Raw genomic sequence first — 13303 nt, forward strand, 5'->3', positions numbered from 1 at the left:
TCTGGGTATCTTAGTGATAGGTTGATTGAGGTTGTATTGAATTTTCTAGTCAGAGACCATTTTGAACCAGAAACCATTGATTTTGTGTAGAAAATTGCGACTTGATTGGATTAAAAACTAGAATTGGGAGATGCTGGCTTTGGATATGATATTCCTTAAGAGAAAAAGCCTTTTACTACATTTTATAAAATGGCTTTTCCCGCCACCGGAGGCCTGTTTCAGAATATCCAGGTCATCGCATATAATAGGTATTCAGTGAGTGTGCTCAGGCAGCTACTTGTTTGAGAACTTCTTTCATAACAAAACTCCCTAAAAGGGCTGTCTATAGGTCCTCTATTATGCTCACTCCCTTGGCAATATCAGTCAATTCAAGTTGGAATTCCTTTAACCCCCTACTACTTGGATAGCTAGTAAGCATCTCAAAAAAGAAATCTGGTGTTTTTTTTTATACTTCTTCCTCGTGGTTTCGGGTGCTCTATAATGTTCAAAGAAAGCTCTCCAGTAACACACTCTAGAGGTGATCCCTGAAGGTCTAGTCTTCAAAAAAAGAAATATTAATTACACTGTCCTACTGCTTCCTCCCCAGGTTATTTCTATCACAGTGAATGACCCTGTTGCTCAGGCCCAGATCCTAGGAGTAATTATTAGAGGATTTGACTGAGAGTTTCCCAAGATGTGGGGCATTCAGTGCTATAATAGGAAAGTCTCAGGCAAACTAGGATGAGTTGAACACATATGTGTCGAATAAATGAATGACAGTTTCCTGACAATCTGGTATCCTGGAGAATCACAGTATAATAGAAATGGCCCATTTAAACTATTGGTGAACTACAGTCTGCCTAGGGATATTGTAATCATAAAGCCAAAAGTAAAAATGTTGGAAAAATTTGAACTTCATGTTGAGAAATTGTAATCAGCTACTGTATTGGGGGAGAGTTCTGAATTGGAATTCACTTATATAGTTCCATTTCCCCCCCCCCAAATTACATAAGTTCTCACTTAATATCATCAATAGTTTCTGAGACTTTAAGCAAAAACAATTTATAATGAAACCAATTTTCCCATAGGTTAATTGATGTAAACAAGAGTTAAGTTCCTATGACTTCTTATCAATGTTATAATGAAGTGATGTTGAACAAAAAGATGTAATTTGAGGACCTGCTACACTAGAAATTTTGTTCTATGCATCAATTTACAATTCAATAAAGTATTATCTGTTTGGAAGAGATACCTTAGCATGGTCCTTGTGTGTTACCAGAATTATAATTGGGTAAGGATTCTTTTTCTTTATGTGGTTAAGTAACATAAATAACAAAAACAAGTACATATTTATTTTGGGGGGTCAAGTCTATTGTTTCATGGTAACAGAAATTTAATTCCAACTGGCTTAAGCCAAAAAGGGAAGTGAATTCATTAATAAATAGTAACTTACCTCTGGGTGTGAAGTTGTCTTTTAGACATTGAGGATGAGACAATGAATAAGGTAGAATCAAGATGATTCATAAACGATGTGCAGGTAGGATAGGCATTCTGAGGCAAAGAACCTTGAAATAAGGGAATAGAAAGTGACGGGGTAAAGTAAGGAGTATGAAGGGAGATGGAGAGAGTGAAGGGAGCTGCTGTCTTAGGTGTCAGTCAGCCTCTCTGAGGAAGTGATAATTGAGCAGAGATTGAGTGAAATGGAGGGAATTATGCAAAGTTCTTGGAAAGGAACATTTGAGAAAAGGGAAGAACATGAGCAAAGGCCTGCTTGGGGAGTAGAAGGTTGGTCAAAGGGAGCTGGGAAGGGTGGAGAGACATAGAGGATGAGGACAGAGAGATAATTGGAGTGAAATCCCTGTAGGCTTTTCAGTGACAGAAAGGGCTTTGGATCTATTTTATGTCTGATGAGAAGCCAGGTTGGTCCCTCTGGCTTCTGTGTGGACAGCAGACAGTAGGAAGGCAAATGTGGCAGAGGGAAGGCCTGCTGGGAGACTCTTCCATTTGTCAGATGTAAGTTGTTGGTTTAGACTAAAATGGCAGAGGTGAAGAGAAGTGGTCAGAATACACTTCTGGACAAAGATAGAACCAAAAGGATGTGATGATGAATTAGTTCTGGGTTGAAAGAGAGAAAGGAATCAAATATGACTGTGCAGTTGTCTTTTTTTTGGCATGAGCAACTTATAATGAATGGACTTGCCATTTGCCTTTGGAAGAGACTTGGGGCTCTTAGGGAGGTGGCATATCTGAGCAGGGGAACCTTTTTGTTTTGGACACGGTGCATTGTTGGATATTCCTATCAGATGTGTGAGTGGAACTGTTGAGCAGGGAGTTAAGTGAACAAATCTGGGGCCAGAGATGAATTGGGAGATGTTAGTGAGTAGATGGTATTTAAGGCCATGAGATTGAGAGAGAGAACCTAGAAAGTTAAAATCTGAGACTTGCGGCATTATATCTACAAGGCACTTAGAGCAAATGTTACTTAGCAAGTATGAATGATAAAGGATATTTAAGTGTTTATTAAAGTAACTAAATAATAATCCCAACACGTGGAGACCAGGCAGTGGAGACTGAGAAAGGGTAGCCAAGGAGACAGAAGGAAAAAGGAGAGCATGTGGCATCAATAAAGCTGAATGGAAAGTGATGTAAACAAGAGAACAGTGATCAGCTTTTGTTAAAAGCTGCTGAGAAGTCAAGTCAAATTGCCAGAGGCCAAATAATGTAAAATCCTCAGGAGCCACTAAACTGGAGAGCCTGGGGGAGAGAGAAAGGGAGGCATTGTGCTTCAAGTTGAAGAAAGGGACAGCCCAGTCACCACGTATTTCAGGCTGAGCTTGTAGACTGGGGAAGAGGGGAGGACAGGTTCATGAACCCCTGGGAGGCTGTGCTTTGGAGGTGGGGCTGGCAACCAGCATGGGTGCCTGGAAGAGCCACACCTGAAGTAGAGTTGCCTTGAGCGCCTGTGTGAGGGCCTCTCCATGAAGACAATCCAGCCATCTGCAAGGCTGCCCAGTTCCAAATGGACAGCAGTGGCTTTGGCAGTGAGCTGGGCAAATGAGATTCTGCTTTAGAGGGAACAACAGTGCTGGACAGATGGTAAAACCTGGTGCCAATGGTGCATGTTGGGGCTATAGCAACAATAGCTGCCATTGCAACTGTGGGCTGAAAGGTCTCTTTTGGAGATGGGATCGCAATGCTGGAACTCGAAGATGACATCAGGCAGGCTGAGAGTTGAGCAGGATCTGATTTGATTTTACCAAATGAAGGCATGTACATTATTGACACCGTAAGTATATGGTGGAACACTTTGCACCTAGTACACTGACATCTCTGCTCTGAGATTGTGTCCTCTTAAGAGAGCTGCACCATTGCTTCCATGGGTCTAGGTATGAGCAGAATAGTTACTCTTGTTCATGTCTGGTGACCTGCACTTCAGGGGCTGCTTTTTCTTTAAGATGATTGAGAATGATAAGAGATGAGTGTGCAATTGATAGAACTTCAGGTATAGATGTGTGTGATGCAGATTGACCTTTAATGATTGTTTCCTGCCAACACAATCTTCCCTTAACATTGTGAAAACGTTTGCAAGCTGTCTCATAGGGTCTGTTCTCCCTGGCATTGCATTAGGTCTCATGCTCACTGCTTTACTCAGGGTGTCTCCATCACCTCAGGCAAATGTATATCAAAGAAGTGTATAGTTATGTTACCTTGAGTAGCCCCTAAAGCAGTGGTTCTCAACTTTCCTAATGCCGCGACTCCTTAATACAGTTCCTCATGTTGTGGTGACCCCCAATTTTCATTGTTACAAATTGAACATCATTAAAGCATAGTGATTTATCACAAAAACAATATGTAATTATATATGTGTTTTCCGATGGTCTTAGGCGACCCATGTGAAAGGGTCGTTTGACCCCCAAAGGGGTCTCGACCCACAGGTTGAGAACCGCTGCCTTAAAGTGTAGCAGCATAGAATTTCTGAACTTCAAATTGCTGTGAATGGAAGCTAAATATTTGACAACTTTGCAAGTCAATATTCGCAAGTCAAATACAGTTATAAAACATCCTATAGAAACAATGACATATTAAGGTTTTGACTAACACATACTGTATGTTTATATATGTGCATGTGGTTATAATATTAATTCTAGGTGTTCTGGTGCTTATTTTTTACTTTGGTACCTAGAACAGTGTTTTAGCAGCAGTGAGGAAGCTCTTAATGGTAACCTTGATCCCATCTGTTGGCTATCAGCCTGCCATGTTGGCACTCTGGGGGGAGCTGGAATAGGATGGACGCAGCTCAAACTTGAGAGCGCATCTCAATCCAGTGGCTGAGCTGCTACTGCTCAGGAAGAACATGAGGTGTCTGAAGCACAGGTGGGTCTAGATCAGTAAATCAGTAGGTGCACATCAGTCTGGCAGGGACACTTCAGGGACAAATGGGAAGTTGGAGAAATCCATAGGAGCAGATTCTGGGGCTTCAAATGAGTTTTGAATGACCTATTGGGGTTCCCAGGCCAGGGATTAATACAGCTAAGTAAGGGAGCAGGGTCAGGGGTCCAGGTAAGGAGATAAGGGAGCAGGGTCAGGTACGGAGACCAGACATTTGTTCAGAGCACCAGCAGGAGGCAAGATAATCTTTCTGAACCATTTGGTCTCAGCCAATGGCTTTTCTATCTTCCTTATTAGTGCAGGGAACAGTCCTCCTGTATGACCAGCCAGGATAAGATTCACTCATCTACTGATTCATGCAGCTGATTTTTGAGATTCAATACTTGACACAATAGCTATTGGTCTAGCTCTTACTAAGCGTATCTGTTGGGTAAGATTGACATGAAATGTATATTTTAATAATGAGTAATGAAGGTTACAGTAAGAGCCAATTCCAGATGGGGCAGGGAAGTGAGAGAGAAAAAGGAAGGCTGCGGTTTGGGCCATTGCTATCCCTCAGACATGACTTTAAGTTTAATTGCTGAGCTCGTCTCTCTGTCTCATAGTCCCTGAACACTCCTAGCTGAGGTCACTTTGACCTGATTAGTCCAACCCCAGTTCTGTCTATAATTCATTTGGTCTTGCCTTGCCACTCATCATGCTGTGCTGGTGACATAGTTCCTCAAGAACAGGGCTCCAGCCTCTGTCCTATGGGACAGTTCTTCAGTCACTGGGTCATCCCTCATTCCCGGCAAAGGCGTCCCTGCCTTGAGTGTCGATTTCTCCCAGTTAGCATTTCCTGCTCCAAGGCTAGACTCTAGGAACAGACACTGGAAACTGCTGCTGACTCTTCCTTGTGCTAACCACAGACCTGCCTGAAACTTGGCCCTCGGGGCACATCTCATCTCATGCTCCTTTCCAATTTGGATGGACACCCTCCATCATGAACTTGGTACAACCATTCTTCAAGTCCTTTTATTCTGCTGCTTCTTTCAGTTGGATTTCTAGGCCTTAGAATAACATTTTTTCCCCATGTATCTCAAAATGTAATCTTTTAGCACAGGTCTACTTTTTGTGAGACTCTTTGTTAGATCTGTACATTTCTCTGGGTAGAGACTGTGGCCACCTTCCCAGACCCTAGTTCTGGGAGTGACACCTCAAATCATTTCAGAAAGAAATGCCTATGTGTAAGTAGACTTCCAGCTTGTTGATTTCAATTGCTGAGTTCCCCAGGGCCGACTTCTCTCTGACTTTGGACAGGATGACTAGCATTTGTTTACTATGTTTGATGTTAAGCATCTCCAGGGGCAACGTGCGTCAGAAAATGCACTGTAACACCCTAGTCTTCCAAAAAATAAATGAGTTACTGCATTTCCCTGACTGAATCTGATCCTTAATAATTTTTGTTTTAGCTTTTCTAGTTTAAAAATGTGTACATATTGGCAAAATAAGAAAAAAGCACTAATAATTGTATGAGACAGCTCATTGCTTATTTCCATCTATAATTTTTGACTTTTTGGCTTGCACTACAGTGTTAAACATCTCAAATTTTAATTTAGAAGGTAATTCATTGGTTCACTTGTTCATATTGATGATCATCACTAGCATAAATAAATATCCAGCCCTTGTTAGAAAGAATAGATTTTCTTAGCACATCTGACTATTAAGGATATTAAGCAGGTTCTTGTCTAGAAAGTAATCAATCTTCTCTCTTTGTAACAACCAGAGTTTGAAATAATATTTAATACTAAGAAGAAATTGCAGTGTTGTCAAATGAAATATATTTGAAATCAAATCAGGACTTATAAGTATTAAAAGTGAGGAATGTGAACTATTTCTTTGAGGACATACTCTGTATGTAGATATTATTTGTCAAGTTGTTTTAATTATTTGTCAGATTTATTTTAAAATATTAAATATTTATGTGTGCTCTGAATAGGATTGTCAGACTGCTGATAGGTAGAAAGGCATGCTTCCAAGGACCAAGGCAGGAGGAAAGGAAGAGCTATGTGTGTTGTGGGAACAGTCTACAGGCAACTGGGATTCACTAACCAAAGATGAATGCAAAGGTCAACCATGAAGGTTGTAGAAAGAGGGAAGGTTATTCCTCTGGACTACTTATCTAGGTCATCACCCCATTTGAGGAAACTGAGACCCATTTGGAGGTGGGGGGAAATGAGATTTGCATATGTAATGGTGTATACCACATACTATTATTTTAAATAACAATACAAGATCATAGGATATAAATTGAGTGGTAGTCACTTAAGCTTAACAAATGTTTGTTGAGACCTACATTGTGTTACAAAGATGAATGGCATAAGAACCTGCATTTGTATATAGAACAGAATATTCAAAAAAACAAGGTACTATGACAGATGAAAGTATTGACCATCCAAAGCAGAGCTACCTGAGTTCAACTTTAGTTTCTAGCACTTACTAGTTTATGAATCAGGATAATTTATTTAACGTGTCTGTGCCTGTTTTGCCATTGGAGTAATACTGTCACCTACCTCATAGACTTATTATTGAAGAAATCGTATGCAAGGCACTTGGGATCAGTGTCCAACATGTAGAAAGCAATAAGAGTTCCTATCATTATTACTGTATGGTTTTAGATTAGTGATATCCAAAGTGGATTCTGTGTTGAGCTTATAAAAAACAATACTGGGGCATAGGAAGAAAATATTAAGACTTCTCTTTCAATTTTTAATATCAAAATAAGAAATTAAGCTTCCTGGATGTTAGTATAGAGGCTTGACTGGTGCCCTCGCTGAGTTGTATGGCAGATATCCTGGGCCACAAGAATGAGAGGAGCTCAGAGAGTTGGAAGCATGTCCCTACTCATTTGTTTGCTTTCAGGATGTTGAAATATATTGCATTTGACATGTGCTTAGGTAAGTTGATTAAGAGATTATTTAGTGTTGGAAGTGTTTTACTTTGTACATTTTTATTTTGATTATTTCAAACTGAAAGAGAAGTCCAAGAATAGGACAAATACTTCCTATAACCCTTATTCAGATTCACCAATTGTGAGTGTGTGTGTGTGTGTGTGTGTGTGTGTACAAGAAAACAAAACCAAACAAAACAAACAAAAAGAAAAAACAAGTTTCATAAAAGAACCAGATTGGGTTTTAGAAAATAAAAACAAAACGAAACAAAAACTACCATTAAAATTAATCTGATTTTAAATTCATACATTGACTTTTAACATATAGACTAGCAGGATAAGCAAACTGAAAGATATATCTGAAGAATATACATATCATATCTCATAGGAAGGTAAGAAGATAACAATGTGAAGAAAAGATTAAGAGCATGTATAAAAGAAGGGCCAACATCTATTAATAGGAGTTCCCAAAGGAGAGAACGTGGGGGAGGCAGTTTTCAAAGAGATAATGGCAGTGAAGTTCCAGAGTTAATGAAAGTCATAAATCTGTTCTATACATATCACAGGGAAGCAGCAGAACAGCAGAAACAAACAGAAGATCTTGGAAGCAACCAAAGAAGAGATATTGGTTAATTATGGTATATAGCTGTAACACTTAAGAAGTAATTTGAGCATAAATACCCAGAAAACAAAAGGCACACTTCTATAATTACGTTCAGCAAACTTTAAAGTCATATACTCCATCTGGTATTTTACAAAATTTTACCAAACTGAAGTACACACCGGGGGAGCCCCATTTGGGACTAGTTACTGAGCGCCAGAGGCAAAAAGCCACACTCCAGTGGGGAAGCATTCCTACTGTGATGGCAAGAACAGCTGATTTACAAAGAAAAGAATCAAACTCAACTCATTTCTCACTGACCAGTTGGATGACACATTAGAAAACATTGCTGATGGTTTGAAGGGACAAAAATTTAAATGTAGTCTATGCAAGGTTTTCTGTGTATTTGAAGGAGAGTACATATGTTTTTTAACAAGTTTTCGGTGTTTATGGTATTTGCTAGATTGGATTTAAATATTGAAATAGATAAAGGACAGATTTGTGATTCAAAAAGATACCTGAGAAGATGTTTTTCACAGTAACAATATGTTGAATTATTAAGCAGCATTTTAGCAGAGAGCAGCTGCTTTGATTGTAATAAAAAAATGAATTTTGAGTTCTAGGTTAGGTTTACAGAGGGCCCCACCTATGAAACTTATGAACTGCATAACTTATAGGCAAAACATTTCAGTAAACAAGTTGAAGTCTCAAGTGCACATCAATACAGTTACTTTTAGATGTCAAGTCCTTTTTAAAAAAATATTTTTTATTGATTTAAGAGAGGAAGAGAGAGGGAGACAGAGATAGAAACATCAATGATGAGATAGAATCATTGATTGGCTGCCTCCTGCACACCCCCTACTGGAGATCAAGCCTGCAACCTGAGCATGTGCCCTTGACCGGAATCAAACCTGGGACTTTTCAGTCCGCAGGCCGATGTTGTATCCACTGAGCCAAACCAGTTAGGGCTAGATATCAAGACCATTTAAAATACAGTTGTTTGTAATATTATGTAAGGAGGTGTGTGGTTACCATGAAAATCTATTGTATCACAGTGATTAATGGGTTACCTTACGGCAAAGTACTTCCCTTATCCTACTTATTCTTAGAAAGATGTGTGTTCCAGGTTGTCTGATGAGTAGCTGTTTCCATGGTGCTGAATGATGTGCTAGCAAGCAGACAAATAAAAATTCAAATAAAAAACTGTTTTTTCTAGGTAAGGTGATTTAAAAATAAAAAAACAACAACAATGAACAAGAAAGTAATAGACCTCCCCCACAATAAACTAAAATAGAAAAACTAGAGAAATCTCCACCAGTATCACCAATCAACCAATTTATAGAATGAGGAGTTTTTTTTAAAAAGCAGGCTGTTTCAAAGTGTGTTTATTACAAATTTTTGGGTAGAATTTACTGATTAGGTTGTAAGAGCAATTTATATACTTTGAGGTATCATTTTAAGCCAGTGGTTCTCAACCTTCCTAATGCCGTGACCCTTTAATACAGTTCCTCATGTTGTGGTGACCCCCAACCATAAAATTATTTTTGTTGCTACTTCATAACTGTAATTTTGCTCCTGTTATGAATTGTGATGTAAATATCTGATATGCAGGATGTCTTTTCATTGTTACAAATTGGACATAATTAAAGCATAGTGATTAATCACAAAAACAATATGTAATTATATATGTGTTTTCCGATGGTCTTAGGCGACCCCTGTGAAAGGGTCGTTCAACCCCCAAAGGGGTCGCGACCCACAGGTTGAGAACCGCTATTTTAAGCTATAGGCCAAGAGCCATTAAAACTGGTATTGAAATGAAATGAACTTAGACCCAGACTTTAAGTCACTGTATTACAAAGTATTTAATTGAGATCTTAAAAATATAATGAAGCATATTTATTCGCGTTGCTTTCTCACTGGAGTAAGATGGCTTGACTATACCATTAAAATTGTAAATATTGCAGTTCTTTCCATTTATTTTCGAATGTTTTCTACATAAATGGACTGTATTCAGACAGCTATGTGTGTACATGATTTAGCATTGTTAAACATTTTTTACTGATATGGCCTCATCTTCAGGCCAGAGGCCAGGTGACTGGAGAGGGGAGAAATCGGCTTAGACGTGGTGGCCAGTGGAAACTTCTCAGAGGGATGTGATGGTACAGAAGGAAGTTAAGGCTCTTCAGAAGGTGTTCTTCCCATCTGGGGTAGAAGGACTGCAAATAGATCAGTTTTCCCAAAGTAAAGGGTGGAATCGGTCAATTAGCAGACTTTCATGTCTACCGTGTGCTCAACTCTGTCCTGTGAGACTGAACCATTGAAAGCCTTGCCCTTAAGAAACTGGAGTCTTTCACTCAATTATTTGTTGAGCACCTTTCATGGGATTTCATTGCTGGTGAGCACTGGGATACAAGGCAGCCACGATACTTGCTCTTATGGAACTTCCTATGTAAGGAAGTGAGATAAAAAACAATAAGCAAATGTAGATAGTTTATGCCAAAGGTCCTAATGGATGGCACAGATGGTAAGAGAGAAGTTCAGAGAAAAGGCAGATTTTGCCAATTAGAAAGCTTGTGGAATTTTCAACCCCCCTTTCTGCCACTGGCATCCTGTTCCAGGTCTTTCACCATCCAGAGCTTGTTATCCTGACCTGGCACACTCTTAGGGCATTTGTTTCTTTGTCATATCTTCAGTCCTACCTCAAATGGCTATGCTTCAGAGGGGTCTCTGACCAGCTCTGTAAAGAGCCATCATGCCTTTGAACTTGATTGTTTTCTATTGTAGATGATCTCCTTCGTGCCAAGTTTTGTAGTTGGCTGTTGTATATTAATTTATTTTCCTGTTCCTCCCTTCTCTTTCTCCCACCTTCAACTAGGATGTGAGCTTAAAGCACCACTAGTATAGGACTTGGCGTCAAAGTAGCAATTGTTTATTAAACAAATGAAACAAACAAGAATCGGAACTGAGTCTTGAAGGCGGGGGTAGAATCTGGAGAAATGATGAAAGAAAGAGTGATCTGAGGATGGGGAAACAAAAATATAAAAATATGGAGGTGGAATAGTATATGATTTTCTTCTTAATCCCTTTAGGATATGTTTGGAAGACAGATAAGGCTGACTTAGCTTGAGTAGAAGGCTTGGAAAATGTAATGACTGGGCAGACCATAAAATAAGAAATTCAAGCCAAGATGGGGGAGATTTTGAATACCAGCCTAAGTATATCACAAGGCAATTTGTATTTTACCCTGTATATATTCAATAGGGACTCACCAAACTTTGATGGAAATTATAAATTAGAAAGCTCAACCTGACGTGTCCCTTGGCACTGATTAAATGAACATGTTAAAACTCTTGGTTGGTTAAGAATTGCCAGAGAGATGTTTTTCCAGACAATGCTAGGAAGAGGGTTAGCCAAATGTGTATAGTAACGGGGAAGAGACTTAACTCCTTACAGGTAGAACCCTTAATTTCAGTGAGTCTTCTGGGGAGAGAGGAGGTGGATGGTGCACTTTGAAATCCAGGATATAGGTCTCCATTTCCATTTCTCCCAAATGTATATTCTACTTTAAAAGGCTCGATAGGAGGCATGACTCTAGACCACTAAGTTATTGACAAACCACTAATATCTGTGAAAATTCAGGCTCTACCACTTATTTGGGAGGATGGGCAAGTTAGAGTAAAATTCTCAGCTTCAACTTCTAAAACTACAGAATGGACAGAATAATACCTTCCTTGTGAGGATGAGAGCTAATTTATCTTTACCACTGGCATGTTCTTACACAATAAACTCATTCCCAACCCTTTGGCTCTCTCTTACCCCAAATGTGGTTAAATAGGTATAAGAATATTTCTTATTTGACACTTATACAGCCCATCTAAGAAACCTTTTGCATAATTTTTGTCTGTAATTACAATAGCACTATCAACACACTCAAGGCTTTTGGCTGGACTTTGCCTATCATTTGCACATCTCTGAACCTGTCAAAAGACAGAAATATTTTTCTAGGACTGGGATATTTGGTTACCAAACTGTTTGAATGCAATTTTAAGTTGGAATTCCATATTTGTTTTCTTATAACCTCCCAGTACCAAATAGCACATTTCAAATTACTTGTGAGAATCGATGATAGAAGAGTCATCTGTAAATTGCTGGTTTTACATTAAAATTTTTGTTTTGGTAATCCTCACCCAAGGATATTTTTCCATTGAATTTTAGAGAGAGTGGAAGAGATGGGGAGAGACAGAGAAACACATTGATGTAAGAGAAGCATCGATAGGTTTTCTCCTGCGCGCACCCAACCAGAGCCAGGGATTGAGCCTGCAACAGAAGTATATGCCCTTGATTGGAATTGAGCCCAGAACCCTTCAGTCCTCAGGGACGATGCTCTATCCACTGAGCAAAACTGGCCAGAACTGGTTTTACCTTTAAGACCTTAAGTTGAGGCAGTATGGTTTGAATCTGAATACTCTGCTTCTGGGTCTTGCCCTGGAGACAAGTGGTTGGCTGCCCTGAATGGATCAATTGTTGACTTTGGGCCTTAGATTCCTCATCTGTCACTTGAGGGGTTGTATTAGGTCAGTGGTCGGCAAACTCATTAGTCAACAGAGCCAAATATCAACAGTACAACGATTGAAATTTCTTTTGAGAGCCAATTTTTTTAAACTTAAACTGTATAGGTAGGTACATTGTTATTAACTTAATTAGGGTACATTGTTATTAACTTAATTAGGGTAACTTAATTGCTAAAAACATCCTCAATCTGAGGGGTCGACCTCAGCGAATGTACCCCCACTTCTTCTAACGCCACTTCTTCAAAATAGACTCGCCCAGGCCGAAAACCGACTTCTGCACATGGGCCACGAAGTTTCAATCACACTGTATGTGTGCTCCCGCACGTGGTATTTTGTGGAAGAGCCACACTCAAGGGGCCAAAGAGCTGCATGTGGCTCGAGAGCTGCAGTTTGCTGACCACTGGATTAGGTGACTTCGAGGATGCCTTCTCCTGTGAGATAGTAGGGCTTTTGGAAGAACTCTATCCTCTTAAATTTTTTAACAGTTGATGCAAAAGAAGAGTCTGTGTAGTGTAAGAGGTGAAAGCACATGACCTCTAAGGTCCTTTCAATTTCCAAATTCTGTGACTAAATGGATTCCGTAGATTCTCACAGATAATAGCTACTTAAGACATTGACATCATCCACTTATCCATGTTACTAAAACTGCTCATTTCGAAGCTTATAAATATTTCAGAAAACTTGCCAGAATTCCATCTCTCCATCTCTGCTTAGATCATCCTTAGGTAATTGTTCCGTTAGAGTCCCCATGACCTCTGTGTAAAGAAAGTTATCCAAGGTACATTGAATTCTGTCCTGCCAACTCAAGATATAGAATCTTCATTCAAATCTGTA

At 39.4% G+C, this 13303-nt stretch overlaps 1 pseudogene; it reads right to left on the reverse strand.

Moving 5' to 3' along the window:
* Positions 1-394: 394 nt before the first annotated feature.
* LOC132240430 (small nucleolar RNA U3) lies at positions 395-540 on the reverse strand (annotated as a pseudogene).
* Positions 541-13303: the final 12763 nt, after the last annotated feature.

Source organism: Myotis daubentonii, chromosome 8, assembly GCF_963259705.1.
Source record: "Myotis daubentonii chromosome 8, mMyoDau2.1, whole genome shotgun sequence".
Lineage (NCBI taxonomy): Eukaryota > Metazoa > Chordata > Mammalia > Chiroptera > Vespertilionidae > Myotis > Myotis daubentonii.